The sequence below is a fragment of the Oncorhynchus mykiss genome, chromosome 9 (assembly GCF_013265735.2).
Source record: "Oncorhynchus mykiss isolate Arlee chromosome 9, USDA_OmykA_1.1, whole genome shotgun sequence".
Classification (NCBI taxonomy): domain Eukaryota; kingdom Metazoa; phylum Chordata; class Actinopteri; order Salmoniformes; family Salmonidae; genus Oncorhynchus; species Oncorhynchus mykiss.
In genome coordinates, this window is record NC_048573.1 from 27,570,123 (window position 1) to 27,587,462 (window position 17,340).

General features: G+C 46.9%; 1 long non-coding RNA gene across 1 annotated transcript; it reads left to right on the top strand.

Moving 5' to 3' along the window:
• Positions 1-5,318: 5,318 nt before the first annotated feature.
• On the top strand, positions 5,319-8,193 carry LOC110533009. The gene is made up of 3 exons (XR_002474915.2): positions 5,319-5,848; positions 6,093-6,226; positions 7,099-8,193. It is a non-coding gene; the product is annotated as an uncharacterized LOC110533009 (long non-coding RNA).
• The last annotated feature ends 9,147 nt before the right edge of the window (positions 8,194-17,340 follow it).

A 17,340-nucleotide genomic window follows, 5' to 3' on the forward strand; every position in this document is an offset into this window, starting at 1 on the left:
GAGGGGTCTTTGGCCTGGTTTGCTAACTACTTCTCTCCATGAGTGCAGTGTATAAAGTCAGAACATCTGCCATCTCAGCCACTGCATGTCACCAAGGGAGTACCCCAAGGCTCGAACCTAGGCCCCACGCTCTTCTCAATTTACATCAACAACATAGCTCAGGCAGTAGGAAGCTCTCTCATCCATTTATATGCAGATGATACAGTCTTATACTCAGCTGGCCCCTCCCTGGATTTTGTGGTAAACGCTCTACAACAAAGCTTTCTTAGTGTCCAACAAGCTTTCTCTGCCCTTAACCTTGCTCTGAACACCTCCAAAACAAAGGTCATGTGGTTTGGAACGAAGAATGTCCCTCTCCCCACAGGTGTGATTACTACCTCTGAGGGTTTAGAGCTTGAGGAGGGCTTTTGCCTTTTGATAGGCCATCATTGTAAATAAGAATTTGTTCTTAACTGACTTGCCTAGTTAAATAAAGGTTAAATAAGTAAATCAATTAAAAATCATGGTGGTGCATTGGACTAATTCCATGGACAGAGAACTGAATATTATAGGCTCAAATCTCACTGATGCTGTGTCACAATTACAAAAATATGTGTATGTATGCCTAAGGAAATTAATTTCCATGTGTTCTATCTGCACTTATAGTTATAAGCTAGCAGTGTTAAAAGTCCCATTGAATAATTCAGTGAAGGTTTTAAGGAAGTTTTTCAAAAACCTCCAAATAACCCATTTCTTTCCGTTCTCAGTGTTAATAAAACCTCCCGGATAACTTTCAAGGAACCAAAATAAAACGTTCCCAGAACCTCCCTGCATCCTAAAAATAAAGTTCCCAGAACAGGCATTCTGTTTTAAGAATGTTTTTAAAAGTTTTACCGGTCCGTAAACATATGGCTTAATTCCCACAAACAATGTGAAACCAAAAACATTACGTTCCCACAACTTTCAAGGAATCAAATGTGCTAGCTTGGCCACCTCTTCATTGCTGGAGGACAGTGTGTTCGGATTTCTATTGGCAGACGTTGAGAAGACTTTGAAGTGTGCAGACAATGTCGGCCATCAGGTAGAATGTTGTACTTTGGTGATGGATATATGGTGTCGGTACCTTTTGCGCAAACAACCTCTGAAGAAGGTAAGTCACTCAGGTGTTCAAGCTCCTCTCAATGCAATTCACTGTACTGTAGGATATACTGTCACATTTATTAGATTAATAATCGTTTCCTTTTAAATTGTTCTAGCAGTATCCTAATGCTAATTAAATGATAATGCCAGAGAAGCCGATGTTTGGAGGATATATTGGCATGGTGTTGTGATTGACATAATGATTGACACATTTTCATTAAAAACTTTATTTTGATTAATTTATTCATACTATTTCATCCTTCCACAAGATATAGTCCCGAAACAAATATAGGGTTTCCATTGGTCTCGTTGCCAGAGATGCGACCCAGTTGTTCAGTCTTTTTTTTCTGTATCTACTCCATGGACACAACCCAGTTGTTCAGTCTTTTGTTTCTGTATCTACTCTATGGACGCGACCCAGTTGTTCAGTCTTTTGTTTCTGTATCTACTCTATGGACGCGACCCAGTTGTTCAGTCTTTTGTTTCTGTATCTACTCTATGGACGCGACCCAGTTGTTCAGTCTTTTGTTTCTGTATCTACTCTATGGACGCGACCCAGCAACATGAAAGAGAGGATGGCAATTGACATTTCTCTACAAGTAAGGTGAGTCAACATGTTTTTCTACTTGCACACACACAGAAATTAGAACCATGGACAATCACAACATATTTAGCTTACGTTGATTGGACTACATTTTTGTTAGGTATCTTTTTGTTGTCACTGTATTAGACTAAGCATAGGTGATTTGAGGATATTGAAATATTGCTTTATCTTGGCCAGGTCGGCAGTTGTAAATGAGAACTTGTTCTCAACTGGCCTACCTGGTTAAATTAAGGTGAAATAAAACAACATTTAAAAAAAACTCTCCGTGGTTCTAAATATAGTTGTTAAGTGGTCCAAAAATGTCAGAAACATTAACTTGCTTGACCATGCAATAGGTCATGTAACTGTCTGTTACATGCAGTATGTTTTTGTGGAATTCACCGGACAGATGTTGCTCTCTGGTTTTGTGATGAAATAAAGGTGTGGTTGAATTTATTCCGCCACAGTGTATTATTGTCTCTGCCCTTAGGCCTATATATCACGGTCACATGGCATATGAACTAACAGGTTATAGAGTAAATAACGCAATTATCACAACACATATTTGTAATATTTCTTGTCTTCCTTAGAACAGTGTTTTCCTGCTAATTGAATTTTGGAACATTCATGTGTAGACCGTGTGTACATTGCTACGCTGAAAATGTGAAGAAATAATAGTTTATCAACATTTTAAGCTAACACATTCCAATCTGTTCCACCAACCCTATTAATTGATATGGGGTATACTTCCACTACACTACTTTGATACGAATAAGTATCAGTGGGAAATTCAGTATATATAAGTAGGTACATAACGTATACCTGCGTGTACCCTCCACTACACCACTGAATACATCTAATTAAACACAGATTATTTTGAATCTATCAGACAAGGGATGAAAAAACAGACTTCTGCAACTTGATGGCTGAACACCATATGCAACATCCGGGACTAGCATTAGCCACTCTAGCATATTTTATTTTAATTGTACCTTTATTTAACTAGGCAAGTCAGTTAAGAACAAATTCTTATTTTCAATGACGGCCTAGGAACAGTGGGTTAACTGCCTGTTCAGGGGCAGAATGACAGATTTGTACCTTGTCAGCTTGGGGGTTTGAACATGCAACCTTCCAGTTACTAGTCCAACACTCTAACCCCAGCATAGTTGTGGAAAATGGGGGGGGGGGTAATTCCCCCCCCCAAAAAACAACATTCCCAACACTTTCCCTAGCTGCCACTGCTCTTGCTCAACAGAAAATGTCCTCTGTGTCATCACAACTTTTGTAGAAATTTCAACAAAACGATTTTGTGGTAAGTTGCTCAAATGTTTTTACATTTGGAAAAAGTTGTAGATATATGAAGTTAGATCTAAAATTGTTATTATGGTGGTGAGGACAGCACTTTTGAAGAGCAACCAGGCATCTACTGACGGGATGAGGTCAATATCCTTCCAGGATACCCGGGCCAGGTCGATTAGAAAGGCCTGTTCGCTAAAGTGTTTTAGGGAGCGTTTGACAGTTATGAGGGATGGCCATTTGACCTCGGACTCGTTACGCACGCAGGCAATGAGGCAGTGATCGCTGAGATCTTGGTTGAAGACCGCAGAGGTGTACTTAGAGGGAAAGTTGGTCAGGATGATATCTAAGAGGGTGCCCATGGTTACGGCTTTAGGATTGTGCCTGGTAGGTTCCTTGATAATTTGTGTGAGATTGAAGGCATCTAGCTTAGACTGTAGGACGGCTGGGGTGTTAAGCATGTCCCAGTTTAGGTCACCTAACAGTACGAACTCTGAAGATAGATGGGGGGGGATCAATTCACATATGGTGTCCAGGGCACAGCTGGCGGCTGAGGAGGGGTCTATAGCAAGCGGCAATGGTGAGAGACTTGTTTCTGGAAAGGTGGATTTTTAAAAGTAGAAGCTCTAATTTTTTGGGCACAGACCTGGATAGTATGACAGAACTCTGCAGGCTATCTCTGCAGTAGATTGCAACTCCGCCCCCTTTGGCAGTTCTATCTTGTTGGAAAATGTTATCGTTAGGGATGGAAATTTCAGGATTTTTGGTGGCCTTCCTAAGCCAGGATTCAGACATGGCTAGGACATCTGGGTTGGCGGAGTGTGCTAAAGCAGTGAATAAAACACATTTTGGGAGAAGGCTTTTATGATTACAGAAGTCAACAAATGAGAGTGCCTTGGGAATGGGAGTGGTGCTGGGGGCTGCAGGGCCTGGGTTAACCTCTACATCACCAGAGGAACAGAGGAGGAGTAGGATAAGGGTACTGCTAAAGGCTATAAGAACTGGTCGTCTAGTGCTTTCGGAACAGAGAGTAAAAGGAGCAGATTTCTGGGCGCAGAAGAATAGATTCAAGGCATAATGTACAGACAAGGGTATGGTAGGATGTGAGTACAGTGGAGGTAAAGCTAGGCATTGAGTGACGATGAGAGAGATTTTTTCTCTAGAGGCACCATTTAAGCCAGGTGAAGTCACCGCATGAGTGTGGGGTGGAACAAAAGGGCTAGCTAAGGCATATTGAGCAGGGCTGGAGGCTCTAGGGTGAAATAAGACAAGAATCACTAACCAAAACAGCAATAGACAAGGCATATTGACATTAGGGAGAGGCATGTGTAGCCGAGTGATCATAGGGTCCAGTGAGTAGCTAGGCGAGCTGGACACACGGCAGGCCGGGGCTAGCAGATGGGCGTCAGGGGGATGTCGCAACGGGCGAGCCTGTTGAAACCCCCTCAAACAGTTACGTCGGCAGACCAGTTGTGATGGATCGGCGGGGCTCCGTGTCGGCAAGCAAAGGGTCCAGGCCAATTGGCATAAAAGGGATTGAAGCCCAGGAAATGTCTGATGGATCTCTTCGGCTAGCCGGGAGTTGGGCCTAGCTCGAGGCTAGCTCCAGGCTAACTGGTGCTTGCTTTGGGACATAGACGCTAGCCAGGAGTAGCCAGTCGGATAGCAGCTAGCTAGCTGCGATGATCCGGTGTAAAGGTTCAGAGCCTGCGGTAGGAATCCAGAGATGTGATAGAGAAAAATCTGTCCGATATGCTCAGGGTTGATATCGCTCTATGCAGACTGGAAGGAATTGACCGGGCTGAGGCTGGCTGAAGTCCTAGTTAACGGTGATGACCGCTAGCAGTGGCTAACTGACTACTAGCCAGTAACTAGTTAGCTGGCTAGCTACTGATGGGGGTTCCGGTTCTAAAGTATAAAAAATAGCAGATCCATACCACATTGGGTGAGGCGGGTTGCAGAACAGTATGTTGAAATTGAGATTAAAAACTATATATACACGGGACAAGACAAAGTCTGACTGCTACGCCATCTTGGAAGAGAAGTCTCTAGTCTCTGACTAATATGTGTATTATAAATTATTACCTCTCCCCTCCTCACAGTTTGTGCCCCACCAGAGTCTCCTGCGCTTCATGGTTGACATTGCAGTAGGGATGGAGTATCTGAGTTCGAAGGGGTTTTTGTACAGGGACCTGGCTGCACGAAACTGCAACTGCATGTGAGTCCACCAGGGGATGCCATTCAGTCAGTGTACATACATGGGAGCCCCACATAAGGCCTCCTTGTTCAAAGGAAGACTGCATCTGCCCACACCATTTGTATTCAGCTTGGACTTACTTTGAGATGGACGCTACCAACAATTTCAATGAGGATGGATAAGGGTGTTCATGGACATAGTATAAAGCCATAGATATTAGAATTGTGGGATGGATGGATACAGTTGTTGGAAACTCAATTGAAACAAAGCAAGCCATAATGAATAGGCCTACAGATGATCATGCAATGTTGAACATGTTTTCTTTGTTGCTGTAAGTATATGTATGAAAAGTGTATAATGTAGTTGACTACCTGTCATAATTGGTGTGTGTGTGTGTGTGTGTGTGTGTGTGTGTGTGTGTGTGTGTGTGTGTGTGTGTGTGTGTGTGTGTGTGTGTGTGTCTGCGTGCCTGCCTGCATACGTGTGTGACTTTCCTAGGTTGGGGGATGACTTGCGTGCGTTTGTGTTGCTGACTCTCCAAGAAGATATACAGCAACAAATACTACAGGCAGACAGTGGCCATCCGCATGCCGGTCAAGTGGGTGGCCATAGAGAGCCTATTAGAGTCCATCTTTAACAGCAATAGTGCCGTGGTAAGTCACACCTGACTCGGATGACTAAGAGATCACTGGAATCTGACTGACTCATAAGTAGTGCCAGGAGTTTTTCCTGACCATGTGACCTGTCCATGAAAAGGCCTGACTAATTCGCTAGCAGAGGCTGATCATAATGAATGCATGTTTATAACTGGCTGTTATATCAAATCATGTTTTAATTGAAGAAAGTGTGTGTGTGTTTGTGTGTGTTTGTGCGTGCGTGTCTGTCCCTCTACTACAGTGGTCATTTGGGGTCACCATGTGGGAGATAGTGTCTAGGGAAAGGACACCGTATCCTGGAGTCCACAACTATCAGCTCCTGAAGATGCTGAACACTGGACACCGATTCAAACCACCTTAGTGTGATGAGAAACTGTGAGTCCTCACTTTATTCTAGTCTAGTTTAGTAGTGTGACATCACATGTGACGGAATCACATGTTATGTTATGTAGCTCAGTGCATGTTCACAGCAGCTGATGCTAGTTTTGTGACCATAGATACGGTAGCCATTAGCCACTGTTTGCAGTTGAATGTGTGAGTGCAATAATTCATTGAGAACTATGATTTATATTTAAAGGAATATGAACATACGTTAAAATATTTTTTTGCACCAACGTTCACACATAATTTGCTGTATTTAGTGATTCACCCAGTTTTCAGATTCACAAAGAGTTGTTGACAACTTGGGCCCCGTTTGTAAAAAATAAAATAAAAATGTTTTTATGTAACTATGTAACCTTTATTTAACTAGGCAAGTCAGTTAAGAACAAATTCTTATTTACAATGGTGGCCTACCCCGGACAACGCTGGGCCAATTGTACACTGCCCTATGGGACTCCCAATAACACCCGGATGTGATACAGCCTGGAATCGTACCAGGGACTGTAGTGGCACCTCATGCACCGAGATCCAGTGCCTTAGACCACTTGGGAGCCCCAAAGTAACATGCTGCTGGTTTCTCCCCTTAATATTTATTGGCTAGCTTCTGGACCGCCCCTGTAATTCTGCAGCCCTTACTAATTAAATCAATGTGAGCCTTAAGCACAATAGGCTGTAACTGAGTGTTGAGCATGTACACAGAGGTGACATTGTCTGTGTAATTAATCAGATGTCCCCCCTTGCCTCTCTCCCTCCCCTTCTCTATCTCAATCCATCTTCCTTTCCCTCTTTCTGGTACTGTACTGTCTCACTTTTCCTTTGTTCTGTCTCTCTCCATTTCTCTTCTTCTTTCTGCACTATATATCTAGTTATCTCTCTCCCCCCAGGTATGAGGTGATACTGAGTTTTTGGCACATGGAACTGGGACAGAGGCCTGGTTTCAGGGAGCTTGGGGAGAGGCTGAAAGCCCTTCTGTGTGAGCTGCCACCACTGGAGGCTAGCCAGGAGGCCCAATACATAAACCAGGGCCTGTAGGCTGCCAATGGGGTGCCAACGAGCACGGAGGACACAGCAGCCTCGATTTTCGAGGAGGGCACGGTAGGGAACATGTGGGTTTGTGGTTACTGCTAAAACTCCACCCAAGAAAGAGGACGAGGACTCACCCAAGGAAGAGAAGGAGGAGGAAGGATATCTGCTGGGTATTAAAAGTGGATCCGCTGTGAAGACAATGGATAATGAAAGAGCTGTGGGTGTTTTTATAGATGCTTTTTGTGACAGATAATCTGTTCTTTAAACCGTGCTCTGGTGTTTTTGTGTTTCAGTCAGTTTGGTGTTTTATGTTCTGTCAACTACAGTAATCCAAGCGTGTTTGAATGTATTTATTCAATGTGTTAGCTCTGTGGTTAGAGATCAGTGCACAACTCAACATATCAAATATCAATCAATTCAAATCACCTTAACACTTTTTTATGGTTTAGTCTAATCTTGATTATTGTCCAGCCGTTGTGGTCCAGTGCAGCAAGGAAAGACCTAGTTAAGCTGCAGCTAGCCCAGAACAGAGTGGCACATTTTGCTCTTCATTGTAATCAGAGGGCTGATATAAATACTATGCATGCCAGTCTCTCTTGGCTAAGTGTTTAGGATTGACTGACTGCATTACTTCTTCTTTTTATAAGAAACAATGTGTTGAAAATCTGAAATAGTTTTCATAGTCAACTCACACACAGCTCTGACACACACACTTATCCTACCAGACATGCCACCAGGGGTCTTTTTACAGTCCTCAAATCCAGAACAAATTCAAGAAAGCGTACAGTATTATATAGAGCCCTTATTGCATGGAACTTCCTTCCATCTCATATTGCTCGAATAAACAGCAACCCTGGTTTAAAAAACCCCCAGATAAAGCAACACCTCATGACACAACGCCTCTCCCCTGTTTGACCTAGATAGTTTGTGTGTATGCATTGATTGTTACGGTGCGTGAATGAGGACCCAAAAGCGAATTAACTTAAACAGAGCTTCTTTAATTACCAAACATAGGTAGGCTCAGACGGACCGGCAGATTCCGACAGGACAAGACAAGGTTACAGCAAACATGACGACAGTCTGGTTCAGGCATGAAACACAACAAACAAGAATCCGACAAGGACAGGAACAAAAACAGAGAGAGATATAGGGGACTAATCAGAGGGAAAAGGGGAACAGGTGGGAGAAGGGGTGACGAGGTAGTCAAGAGGAGACAAGGAACAGCTGGGGGAAAGCGGGGGAGAAAAGGTAACCTAACAACGACCAGCAGAGGGAGACAGGGTGAAGGGAAAGGACAGAGACAAGACACAACATGACAGTACATGACAGTACCCCCCCACTCACCGAGCGCCTCCTGGCGCACTCGAGGAGGAAACCTGGCGGCAACGGAGGAAATCCTCGATCAGCGCACGGTCCAGCACGTCCCGAGAGGGAACCCAACTCCTCTCCTCAGGACCGTACCCCTCCCAATCTACGAGGTACTGGTGACCACGGCCCCGAGGACGCATGTCCAAAATTCTACGGACCCTGTAGATGGGTGCGCCCTCGACAAGGATGGGGGGGGGGGGGGGGAAGACGAGCGGGGGCGCGAAGGACGGGCTTGATGCAGGAGACATGGAAGACCGGGTGGACGCGACGAAGGTATCGCGGAAGAAGAAGTCGAACTGCGACAGGATTAATGACCCGAGAAATACGGAACGGACCAATGAACCGCGGGGTCAACTTGCGAGAAGCCGTCTTAAGGGGAAGGTTCTGAGTGGAGAGCCAAACTCTCTGACCGCGACAATATCTAGGACTCTTAGTTCTACGCTTATTAGCAGCCCTCACAGTCTGCGTCCTATAACGGCAAAGTGCAGACCTGACCCTCTTCCAGGTGCGCTCGCAACGTTGGACAAAAGCCTGAGCGGAGGGGACGCTGGACTCGGCGAACTGAGATGAGAACAGCGGAGGCTGGTACCCGAGGCTACTCTGAAAAGGAGATAGCCCGGTCGCAGACGAAGGAAGCGAGTTGTGGGCGTATTCTGCCCAGGGGAGCTGTTCTGACCAAGACGCAGGGTTGCGAAAAGAAAGACTGCGTAAGATGCGACCAATAGTCTGATTGGCCCGTTCTGCTTGACCGTTAGACTGGGGGTGAAAGCCGGAAGAGAGACTGACGGAAGCCCCAATCAAACGGCAAAACTCCCTCCAAAATTGAGACGTGAATTGCGGACCTCTGTCCGAAACGACGTCTGACGGAAGGCCATGAATTCTGAAAACATTCTCGATGATGATTTGTGCCGTCTCTTTAGCAGAAGGAAGCTTAGCAAGGGGAATGAAATGAGCCGCCTTAGAGAACCTATCGACAACCGTAAGAATAACAGTCTTCCCCGCTGACGAAGGCAGTCCGGTGACAAAATCTAAGGCGATGTGAGACCACGGTCGAGAGGGAATAGGAAGCGGCCTGAGACGGCCGGCAGGAGGAGAGTTACCGGACTTAGTCTGCGCGCAGACCGAACAAGCAGCCACGAAACAACGCGTGTCATGCTCCCGGGTGGGCCACCAAAAACGCTGGCGAATGGAAGCAAGCGTACCCCGAACGCCAGGGTGGCCGGCTAACTTGGCAGAGTGAGCCCACTGAAGAACGGCCAGACGAGTAGGAACGGGAACGAAAAGAAGGTTCCTAGGACAAGCGCGCGGCGACGGAGTGTGAGTGAGCGCTTGTTTACCTGCCTCTCAATTCCCCAGACAGTCAACCCGACAACACGCCCCTCAGGGAGAATCCCCTCGGGGTCAGTGGAGGCTACTGAAGAACTGAAGAGACGAGACAAAGCATCAGGCTTGGTGTTCTTAGAGCCCGGACGATAAGAAATCACGAACTCGAAACGAGCGAAAAACAGCGCCCAACGCGCCTGACGCGCATTAAGTCGTTTGGCAGAACGGATGTACTCAAGGTTCCTATGGTCAGTCCAAACGACAAAAGGAACGGTCGCCCCCTCCAACCACTGTCGCCATTCGCCTAGGGCTAACCGGATGGCGAGCAGTTCGCGGTTACCCACATCATAGTTACGTTCCGACGGCGACAGGCGATGAGAAAAATACGCGCATGGGTGGACCTTGTCGTCAGAGAGGGAGCGCTGAGAAAGAATGGCTCCCACGCCCACCTCTGACGCGTCAACCTCGACAACGAACTGTCTAGAAACGTCAGGTGTAACAAGGATAGGAGCGGATGTAAAACGATTCTTGAGGAGATCAAAAGCTCCCTGGGCGGAAACGGACCACTTAAAGCACGTCTTGACAGAAGTAAGGGCTGTGAGAGGAGCTGCCACCTGACCGAAATTACAGATGAAACGACGATAGAAGTTCGCGAAGCCGAGAAAGCGCTGCAGCTCGACGCGTGACTTAGGGACGGGCCAATCAATGACAGCTTGGACCTTAGCGGGATCCATCTTAATGCCTTCAGCGGAAATAACAGAACCGAGAAATGTGACGGAGGAGGCATGAAAAGTGCACTTCTCAGCCTTCACAAAAAGACAATTCTCTAAAAGGCGCTGGAGGACACGTCGAACGTGCTGAACATGAATCTGGAGTGACGGTGAAAAAATCAGGATATCGTCAAGGTAAACGAAAACAAAGATGTTCAGCATGTCTCTCAGGACATCATTGACTAATGCCTGAAAGACAGCTGGAGCGTTAGCGAGGCCGAAAGGAAGGACCCGGTATTCAAAGTGCCCTAACGGAGTGTTAAACGCCGTCTTCCACTCGTCCCCCTCCCTGATGCGCACGAGATGGTAAGCGTTACGAAGGTCCAACTTAGTGAAAAACCTGGCTCCCTGCAGGATCTCGAAGGCTGAAGACATAAGAGGAAGCGGATAACGATTCTTCACTGTTATGTCATTCAGCCCTCGATAATCTATGCAGGGGCGCAGAGACCCGTCCTTCTTCTTGACAAAAAAAAACCCCGCTCCGGCGGGAGAGGAGGAGGGGACTATGGTACCGGCGTCAAGAGCTACAGACAAATAATCTTTGAGAGCCTTACGTTCGGGAGCCGACAGAGAGTATAGTCTACCCCGGGGGGGGGTGGTTCCCGGAAGGAGATCAATACTACAATCATACGACCGGTGTGGAGGAAGAGAGGTGGCCCTGGACCGACTGAACACCGTGCGCAGATCGTGATATTCCTCCGGCACCCCTGTCAAATCACCAGGCTCCTCCTGTGAAGAAGAGACAGAGGAAACAGGAGGGATAGCAGACAATAAACATTTCACATGACAAGAGACGTTCCAGGAGAGGATAGAATTACTAGACCAATTAATGGAAGGATTATGACAAACTAGCCAGGGATGGCCCAAAACAACAGGTGTAAAAGGTGAACGAAAAATTAAAAAAGAAATGGTTTCACTATGATTACCAGAAACAGTGAGGGTTAAAGGTAGCGTCTCACGCTGAATCCTGGGGAGAGGACTACCATCCAGGGCGAACAAGGCCGTGGGCTCCTTTAACTGTCTGAGAGGAATGTCATGTTCCCGAGCCCAGGTCTCGTCCATAAAACAGCCCTCCGCCCCAGAGTCTATTAAGGCACTGCAGGAAGCTGACGAACCGGTCCAGCGTAGATGGACCGACAAGGTAGTGCAGGATCTTGAAGGAGAGACAGGAGTAGTAGCGCTCACCAGTAGCCCTCCGCTTACTGACGAGCTCTGGCCTTTTACTGGACATGAAGTGACAAAATGACCAGCGGAACCGCAATAGAGACAGAGGCGGTTGGTGATTCTCCGTTCCCTCTCCTTAGTCGAGATGCGGATACCTCCCAGCTGCATGGGCTCAGCACCCGAGCCGGCAGAGGAAGATGGTAGTGATGCGGAGAGGGGAGCGACGGAGAGCGCGAGCTCCTTTCCACGAGCTCGGTGACGAAGATCAACCCGTCGCTCAATGCGAATAGCGAGTTCAATCAAGGAATCCACGCTGGAAGGAACCTCCCGGGAGAGAATCTCATCCTTTACCTCTGCGCGGAGACCCTCCAGAAGACGAGCGAGCAAGGCCGGCTCGTTCCAGCCACTGGAGACAGCAAGAGTGCGAAACTCAATAGAGTAGTCTGTTATGGATCGATTGCCTTGACATAGGGAAGACAGGGCCCTGGAAGCCTCCTCCCCAAAAACAGATCGATCAAAAACCCGTATCATCTCCTCCTTAAAGTCCTGATACTGGTTAGTACACTCAGCCCTTGCCTCCCAGATTGCCGTGCCCCACTCACGAGCCCGTCCAATAAGGAGAGATATGACGTAGGCGACACGAGCAGTGCTCCTGGAGTAAGTGTTGGGCTGGAGAGAAAACACAATATCACACTGGGTGAGGAACGAGCGGCATTCAGTGGGCTCCCCAGAGTAACACGGCGGGTTATTGATTCTGGGCTCCGGAGATTCGAAAGCCCTGGAAGTGGCCGGTGGATCGAGGTGGAGATGGTGAACCTGTTCTGTGAGGTTGGAGACTTGGGTGGCCAGGGTCTCAACGGCATGTCGAGCAGCAGACACTTCCTGCTCGTGTCTGCCTAGCATCGCTCCCTGGATCCCGACGGCTGAGTGGAGAGGATCCGAAGTCGCTGGGTCCATTCTTGGTCGGATTCTTCTGTTACGGTGCGTGAATGAGGACCCAAAAGCGAATTAACTTAAACAGAGCTTCTTTAATTACCAAACATAGGTAGGCTCAGACGGACCGGCAGATTCCGACAGGACAAGACAAGGTTACAGCAAACATGACGACAGTCTGGTTCAGGCATGAAACACAACAAACAAGAATCCGACAAGGACAGGAACAAAAACAGAGAGAGATATAGGGGACTAATCAGAGGGAAAAGGGGAACAGGTGGGAGAAGGGGTGACGAGGTAGTCAAGAGGAGACAAGGAACAGCTGGGGGAAAGCGGGGGAGAAAAGGTAACCTAACAACGACCAGCAGAGGGAGACAGGGTGAAGGGAAAGGACAGAGACAAGACACAACATGACAGTACATGACAGTGATATGTAGTGTGCCTTTTTTTTAAATGTATGGAGTACTGTCCTTGAGCTGTTCTTGTCTATTGATGTTCTGTGTTATGTCATTCTGTATTATGTTTCATGTTTTGTGTGGACCCCAGGAAGAGTAGCTGCTGCAAAATGGGTATCCTAATAAAATATGTACAGTGTATCTCTGTGTGTGTGTGTTGCAGGCAGATTACAACAGCTGGGCATTACTAGCCTAACGACTCACACTAAATAATTCCGCTACTTTGTGGTTCGCTACATACTTTAGTCTGAGACTGCCATCATTGAAGTCGTTTGTGGTGACGAGGGGCACGAGGAGCGTTGTACAAAACAAAGTAATCAGTGATTGGATTTTCTCTAACCAATCAGAGTATCAAAGCCAATGACGAATTTTCAAACCACTGCTTTACCCACGTTTCTGGCTGTGGCCCAGTCCATCGGTTTCTGGACCAATCAGACGGCCCCGAATTTGGTGAAGGGTCCGGGAGGTAATGGGCGGATTCGATTATGCCGCCAGGCACCGGTCTATGGCCCTTGACGTGAACAGGCAAAAGCAGTGAGGGAAGAGCGCCCTTCTCAATTCGAACAGTAATCTGCGCTGCTAGGTCATGTTATGAACATCTTTTACATAAAATATATGTTTGAATTTTCAAACTAGTTTTCATTAGGAAGGCAGATGAAGCGTTTTTATCAAAAGCAATCACTTTGGCATGTGAAAGCACATAATCCTACACATTACTCCACGTGCTTAATTACACTACTTTTGTCACAGGCTTTGAATGGGGCACCTGGCTCACGCCTGGGAGTCAGCCCTTGTCCAAAACAAATGTAACCAACTTTCACCAGGTCCTGGATTAATCGAATCCCCACACTGATATAACGGCTCCCGTTTTACGGGCTCTGAACAGTGATTACTCACCTCATACTGGACAAAGATTTTCGCATGCAAAGAATTTACTTCAGACACCGGACAAGGCCCAAATCCACATAATTTGCATGAAGAAGAGACGGTCGGGTCGTAGTCGGGGTGCCGTGTAAGAATCCGACAGCGAGTGGGTAACCTGCCTCTACCATCAGTCCTATTAGCCAATGTGCAATCACTGGATAATAAACTGGATGAGCTCCGATCAAGACTATCCTACCAACGGGACATTAAATACTGTAATATCTTGTGTTTCACCGAGTCGTGGCTGAACGAAGACATGGATAACATACAGCTGGCTGGGTTTTCCGTGCATCGGCAAGATAGCACAGCTGCCTCCGGTAAAACAAGGGGTGGTGGTCTGTGTCTACTTGTCAATAACAGCTGGTGCACTAAATCTAATATTAAGGAAGTCTCAAGGTTTTGCTCACCTGAGGTAGAGTATCTCATGATAAGCTATAGACCACACTTTTACCAAGAGAGTTTTCATCTATATTTTTCGTAGCTGTCTATTTACCACCACAGACCGATGCTGGCACTAAGACTGCACTCAATGAGCTGTATAAGGCCATAAGCAAACAAGAAAATGCTCATCCAGAGGCGGCACTCCTAGTGACATTAATGCAAGGAAACTTACATCTGTTTTACCTCATTTCTATGTGCAATTAGAGGGGAAAAAACTGGACCACCTTTATTCCACACATAGAGACGAGTACAAAGCTCTCCCGCGCCCTCCATTTGGAAAATCTGACCATCTCTATCCTCCTGATTCCTGCTTACAAGCAAAAACTAAAGCAGGAAGTACCCGTGACTAGCTCAATACAGAAGTGGTCAGATGACGCAGATGTTAAGCTACAGGACTGTTTTGCTAGTACAGATCGGAATATGTTCTTGGATTCTTGAAATGGCATTGAAGAGTACACCACATCAGTCACTGGCTTCATCAATAAGTGCATTGATGACGTCGTCCCCACAGTGACTGTATCTACATACCCCAACCAGAAGCCATGGATTACAGACAACATCCGCACTGAGCTAAAGGGTAGAGCTGCCACTTTCAAGGAGCGGGACACTGACCCGTACGCTTATAAGAAATCCTGCTATGCTCTCTGACAAACCATCAAAAAGGAAAAGCGTCAATACAGGACTAAGATTGAATCGTACTACACCGTCTCCGATGCTTGTTGGATGTGGCAGGGCTTGCAAACTATTACAGACTACAAAGGGAAGCACAGCCATGAGCTACCCAGTGACACGAGCCTACCAGATGAGCTAAATTACTTCTACGCACGCTTCGAGGCAAGCAACGCTGAAGCATACATGCAAGCACCAGCTGTTCCGGATTACTCTGTGATCACGCTTTCAGTAGCCGATGTGAGTAAGAACTTTAAACAGGTCAACATTCACAAAGTCGGACTACCAGGATGTGTCCTCCGAGCATGAGCTGACCAACTGTCAAGTGTCTTCACTGACATTTTCAACCTGTCCCTGACCGAGTCTGTAATACCAACATGTTTCAAGCAGACCACCATAGTCCCTGTGCCCAAGATCACCAAGGTAACCTGCCTCAATGCCTCAATGACTACCGGCCCGTAGCACTCGCATCTGTAGTCACGAACTGCTTTGATAGGGTTGGTCATGGCTCACAACACCATTATTCCAGAAACCCTAAACCCAGCCAAATTTGCATACGGCCCCAATGTCAGTGAAGACACTTGACAGTTGTTCAGCGCACAATCTCTATTGCACTCCAAACAGCTCTTTCCCACCTGGACAAAAGGAACACCTACGTGAGAATGCTATTCATTGACTACAGCTCAGCGTTCAACACCATAGTGACCTCAAAGCTCATCAAGGACAGCTTTTTTCCATCTACGTAACATTGCAAAAATCTGAAACTTTCTGTCCAAAAATGATGCAGAAAAATTAATCCGGCTACCCGGATAAAGCACTAAATAAACTTCAGTTAGTGCTAAATACGGCTGCTAGAATCCTGACTAGAACCAAAAATATATATCATATTACTCCAGTGCTAGCCTCCCTACACTGGCTTCCTGTCAAGGCAAGGGCTGATTTCAAGGTTTTACTGCTAACCTACAAAGCATTACATGGGCTTGCTCCTACCTATCTCTCTGATTTGGTCCTGCCGTACATACCTACACGTACGCTACGGTCACAAGACGCAGGCCTCCTAATTGTCCCTAGAATTTCTAAGCAAACAGCTGGAGGCAGGGCTTTCTCCCATAGAGCTCAATTTTTATGGAATGGTCTGCCTACCCATGTAAGAGACGCAAACTCGGTCTCAACCTTTAAGTCTTTACTGAAGACTCATCTCTTCAGTGGGTCATATGATTGCTGTCTCTGCCTGGCCGGTTCCCCTCTTTCCACTGGGATTCTCTGCCTCTAACCCTATTACAGGGGCTGAGTCACTGGCTTACTGGGGCTCTTTCATACCGTCCCTAGGAGGGGTGCGTCACTTGAGTGGGTTGAGTCACTGATGTGATCTTCCTGTCTGGGTTGGCGCCCCCCCTTGGGTTGTGCCGTGGCAGAGATCTTTGTGGGCTATACTCGGCCTTGTCTCAGGATGGTAAGTTGGTCGTTGAAGATATCCCTCTAGTGGTGTGGGGGCTGTGCTTTGGCAAAGTGGGTGGGGTTATATCCTTCCTGTTTGGCACTGTCCGAGGGTATCCTCGGATGGGGTCACAGTGTCTCCTGACCCCTCCTGTCTCAGCCTCCAGTATTTATGCTGCAGTAGTTTATGTGTTGGGGGCTAGGGTCAGTTTGTTATATCTGGAGTACTTCTCCTGTCCTATTCGGTGTCCTGTGTGAATTTAAGTGTGCTCTCTCTAATTCTCTCTTTCTCTCTTTCTTTCTCTCTCTCACTACCTGACATGATGACTCCTTGCGGTCCCCAGTCCACCTGGCCGTGCTGCTGCTCCAGTTTCAACTGTTCTGCCTTATTATTATTGGACCATGCTGGTCATTTATGAACATTTGAACATCTTGGCCATGTTCTGTTATAATCTCCACCCGGCACAGCCAGAAGAGGACTGGCCACCCCACATAGCCTGGTTCCTCTCTAGGTTTCTTCCTAGGTTTTGGCCTTCCTAGGGAGTTTTTCCTAGCCACCGTGCTTCTACACCTGCATTGCTTGCTGTTTGGGGTTTTA